General features: G+C 40.4%; 1 long non-coding RNA gene across 1 annotated transcript in view; it reads right to left on the bottom strand.

Moving 5' to 3' along the window:
- Nucleotides 1–378: 378 nt before the first annotated feature.
- The window catches only part of LOC307017215, a 219949-nt gene continuing 215059 nt past the window's right edge, over nucleotides 379–5268 (bottom strand). The window contains exons 2-3 of the long non-coding RNA XR_013802073.1: nucleotides 1256–1346; nucleotides 379–745 (exon numbers count right to left, since the gene is read on the bottom strand). This is a non-coding gene — a long non-coding RNA (uncharacterized lncRNA). The remainder of the gene's footprint in view (nucleotides 746–1255; nucleotides 1347–5268) is intronic.

Raw genomic sequence — 5268 nt, 5'->3', positions numbered from 1 at the left:
TTTTCAGTCATGTCACAATCATAACATGTATATTCAACTTTGTTTAAAATAAAGATCTCCTTGTATCTTTTCAGTAAACATGTTTCTTTGTTTCTGTCTAATTGTAAAGAAGGCTTCATGCTTGATTCAACCCTTGTATGCTTTTCAGGTCTGTGGGACCCGTTTTCATTATTTATCTAAAGAAAAATGACATGATCAATTCTTTTTTCTAACTCACTCAATGGCCTTGGCTCATTTTCTGTGAAGAACATAAATCAGAACAAATTTTCAATGACCACCCACTGTACACCCCCCTATACATTTATATTACATATAGGGTGTACGGGTCCACCAGACCCAGAAACACTGGCTGAATAACAGAAATATGAACACACACACAAGGGTTAACGTCAAATTTAAATATGTATTTTTACATTAAATGTTTTCCAAAACATCACATACAACAAATGAACAAAGCAAAAGAAAAAACAAACAGACACTATTCTTTACGAACTAATTCTTCAAATAGCTGGAGGAATTTTGTGGCGGCTTCCTCGGAGAGGGGGGCCGGCAGAGGTGGAATCCTCATCCTCCACTGTGGCCTGGCTCTTGACAGCCTCAGTGGATGTTGAGCCACTACCAGAAGCCACAGCAGCCGTGGCGGAGTCCATCAGGATGGGAGTGTCCATGGATGGCCTCCCACCTGGCCGTAAAATACTGGCTGCTGTGGCCTCTCCCCTGTCCCGGTTGGGGGGCATCTCAACTCCTACAAAAACACAAACGAGAGGTAAAGTTATACAAAAGCAGCTATGCGGAGCAGCTCCACTTGCTTGGAACAATCTTCAGCAAGAATTGAAATTGAGCAATCTCATTCCTCTGCATGTTTTTAAAGCTAGGCTAAATGAAATGCTCGTTGATACTATGGGCACTTGTAAATGTCTATAACTATGTAAATGTATCCTGTAAATATAATGTATGTCCTTTATTGTTTTATGTTTCATGTGGAACCTATATGCTGCAGGTCTCCCTTGAAAAAGCGATCTGTATGGGGGTTACAAAACCGCATAACCCAAGGGCCTTTAGAATTTCCCTGAGTGATACAAGAGATGTTTCAAGCTGGTCAGCAATTAATAAGGTCTGCGGCAACAGGTGTCATCTATCAAAGCAATCGATATTTAAACTCAGGTTCAGCAGACAATATTAAAATACCAATTGTAACCACCAATACGTAAATGCTAAGGCTCACATGTTCCCAATCCAGGAAAATGTCACTCACTCCCAGGCTTTCCCAGCGTGCCTTCGGCCTGTCAAAATCTGGTCGTTCCATATCCTCACTTTAATGAGGGTCAGAGTTTCTTCCCATGTCCCTGTGAAAAGACAAAGTAAAAGGTGTAGCTTAAAACTGTTGGAAGATTTATAGACTCTGTAATGAGCGATGGATTATAGTCTAGGCCAGGGGTCTGCAACCTTTTTGACCAAAAGAGCCATTTTGCTCCTTTTTCCAAAACATTTTTTTGTCTGGAGCCGCAAAACCTATTTCATAACTTGATAGCTAATAAAGTTGTATTTATTGTTATATCAGACAAAAACTATTTCTTTTTTGCATTTATTAGGCTATTTATTACATTATATAAAACTGTTAACCTCTAATAAGAAACAAAGAACTCCTATAAGGAGAATTAGAAATAATACACAGGCCTACTTTAAAATAAATTAAACACAGCACTTGAGGAGTCATCTGCACATTTGAAGGAAAAAAAATCTTATTAAAATGGGCCCACTTTGAAATAAATAAAACATACAGTATAGCTGCACCCTAAAAAGAGTTAAAGGTAGGGTAGGTAAGAATGGAGAAACCAGCTCGAGTGCGATAGAATTTGAAAATACACAACCGGAAAAAATATGCCTCTTCCTTCAGACTTTCTCACAGAGTCCCTCCTCCAACACACACGAACGCGCACATGACCAATGAGGGCACGAGATAAGTTTGTGATGGAAGGCTGACAGGCAGGTAGGCCATCCAATCATTTTAGCCCGGCCAGCTAAAATGATTGGTCGTGCTTTTTACAGCGCTACGGCTTCCACAGATTAATTTGTTTATGTACTTATTGTCAAAGCATTTAATATATTCATTGCTATCGGGACGTTAAGAGCATTCCATGGAATATAACAAAAACTGTTTTCTGAAATAAATGACATACCCCATTGAATTATGACTGAAGATCGTCAGCTGTCTTCCTCTCCGTGTTGTTCCTCGACACGTAAAGGCTGCAGCACCTTTGACAACTTCTCTCCACATATCAAACATACCGGTAAACCAGCATCGTTTGCTGTGAAAGCATATAACTCTGTACGCACAGAATTAAATCCTGTGTTCCTCCGGTACTTTTCTTTGATTTATCCATAGTTCGCTCATCGAGCCGGGGGTCAGGTTATTCGCCTCCAAGAAAAGGCGCTCGCGCGGGACCGTAGCAGGATGTGACGCATATTTTAGTTGACCTAATTAAAACCGTTTTGTTTTTTTATTTATGTGTCACAGTATCACCTCAAAATACAAGATACGAAACATTTTCAACCATGCAACAAAATATAAATAGTCCTACAAATACTTTTATTTTATTTCCTTCTTATTTTTGTCTAAACTCAAGGGAGCCAGAGCAGAGGGCTTAAAGAGCCGCATGCGGCCCGAGGGCCGCGGGTTGCCGACCCCTGGTCTAGGCCTATATAAAAACATAGCCCAAACTAAATTATAGTGCTGAATGCTAAACAAAGTTCGGGTTGATTTAATACTCTTACAAATAAATAAACGTTTGCACTTTTAAACATCATGGCATTCTGTAGCAGGATTGGGTGTAGTTAAAATGTGGATTAAACATAAAGACTATCAGGTGAAATGTCAATAAGGAATGCGGTTAGATGGCTCTAACTGCATACAGACGGGCAGAGTTTGATCGCGCATTTCACCTCTTAAATAACTAATACAACTTATTATTATCAACACTTACATTTGTGCATTGCTCCCGCCATGTTTTTTTAAATGATTCCAGCAGTGTGTCACGCTTCTTTATAGTCCAGCGTTGCAGGAAAATGCATCCGCGGAGGAGCCGTGAAGGACCGTGGAGCACCCATCAATGTGTCCTCGATTATAGCTCCTCCAGAGATCCCTCCTCGACGCTCGATCCTCGAAGTGCATTTAGAGAAACTAGATGTACTTCAACATGGCGCGCTGAAATTCATTTCCGGGTCACTACCGGAGGATCCGAGGAGTCAAGGAGGGGAAATTAGAGAAATAAGAAAGGGCCTGTTTGTTTCTCAATGTCGAGGACGCTTGCTTGGTAGCACATGTCTTCCCAGTCAGTTGCTTCAGAAGCGAGGCAAGAATCCTTCCTAGCCTCGGAAAACGGAGAATTGTAGAACAGGCTAACAGGTGTGCAGGTGTGCGTCATATGCGAGGCCCCGCCTTAAATTGAGCGCGATTTCCGCCAAAGATTTGGAAATTGGTCCGTGCGCAAAGCATTGTGGGTATTTTAAGACCGGAGTCTACACATGTGCAGCCTCTAAATTTCTCGCTATGAAGTACGCCGGCCTCGGTAGAATTCCAAGTATGCTGGACATTGGAACAGTCCTTCGGCGGCACTCGATGACATAGTATGCTTGAAATAGTGGCTCTGTAGCAGCCTTCCTCGACATTGAGAAACAACCTCTGTCTTTCGGTTGCCTCTTTTGAATGACAAATACACACTACCATCGCCTGCTGGTAAGGAGAGTTATTATGACTCACGCATGCGCAGTGCTTAAGTGCTACTTGGCCGTCGGCTGAAGTCTTTGCGGTGGGTTCCAGTGCGATTTTTTTGGCCAAGACGCAGGAGACGTGAGGCGACATAACAGTCTTTGTTGTCAGTTTGGTGTTTCAGGGCCTTAAGACCAACAGGGCAACTGTGCAGTACCTCCGGATTGCAACAATGTAATCTTACGACATTCAAGTTACCATGATTCTGTGACTCTCCTCTTTCAAACCATACATTGCCTCCACTTAGTATCTGTTGGCATTTAACAATAAAAACAATAGGACCTTAGTAACAAAGGGTTGACCCCTGAATTAGAAACCTGCACTGTACATTTGTTTGTGAACAGCCATTGAGGTTGGCACTTTGGTCATCGCCATCTTTGTATTATTGTTGTAATGTTTTAAGTGTCGGACCGCAAGAAGAGTAGCTTTTGACAAGAGCAAAAGCTAATGGGGATCCTAAATAAACATAACAAACATAAACATCTTGACTTTTCAACCAGAAGGGCGAAAAGAGGTTGGAGTACACTACAACTGTACATTTTTTAGATAACAATTACCTAACTGATGACAATTTGAAATGGTTAGACTTCTGAGACAAAAATTTGGAAATCACCCAGACTAGACATCGCCGTGGTAGCCACATGTCAATCACAAGGTAAAGTCCATAACCATATGCTGCTTTATTGCTATTTTATTCTGAATAGGACCAAAATTATCTAATTGAAGAAGACTTGAAAATAGAGATTGAAATTAAGTCATCATATAGATTTACTGTGGTAATAATCAAGTGAGAAGTTTGGTATTTTTTTTCTCATAGGCTTATATCAAATCTGCCTTCTCTCTTTCAATCAGAGGAGCAGCCCACTGCTTGACAATTAAAATAATTCAAGTTAAAGACACTTTAGCTATGGCTTTTATTTTCAGAAACGGAGGTGATGTCTGAAATTGTCTGGGAAAAAAGTATTTTGAAATTAAAAGAAAGATGTAAGGCCTATTAAACCCTGGTGCTTATAATACCGCACAATAGACCTTGACTTCTCCTTCAATGGAACATGTACACAAGATCATTCTCAAGTACATCCATTAAAGATGCCATATGTTCTTGAATTAACTAACCATATGTTTTCAAACTCTATACAAACATATCTTGTGATTATATTTCAAAGAACGTACAGTGTGCAGCCTAATGCAGTAATCATCATGGCACAGCACCAGCTGAACTTTAATAAATCTCAGCTGCTGCATTGAGAGGGTATAGGATGTACTTTCAGTATTTGTGCCAAAGCGAAAAATAATGGCAGCCACATTCTCAGGCTGAGTACAAAGTAATTACTGTCTTTTTAGAAATGTTACCCTTTGGTGGGAAAAGAGAAAGGCCACATTAAAGCGTAGATGGGTGATATTTGCATGTAGATAATTACAGAACATCAGATATGTGCTGAATGACTCTTCTCTTGTTCCACTGCTACGGTAAATATCAACCAATTCTTTTCTCATTT

Source organism: Notothenia rossii (assembly GCF_949606895.1).
Source record: "Notothenia rossii genome assembly, chromosome: 8".
NCBI lineage: Eukaryota > Metazoa > Chordata > Actinopteri > Perciformes > Nototheniidae > Notothenia > Notothenia rossii.
Note: the sequence above shows the minus strand (reverse complement) of the source record. Positions and strands in the feature narration are given on the sequence as shown.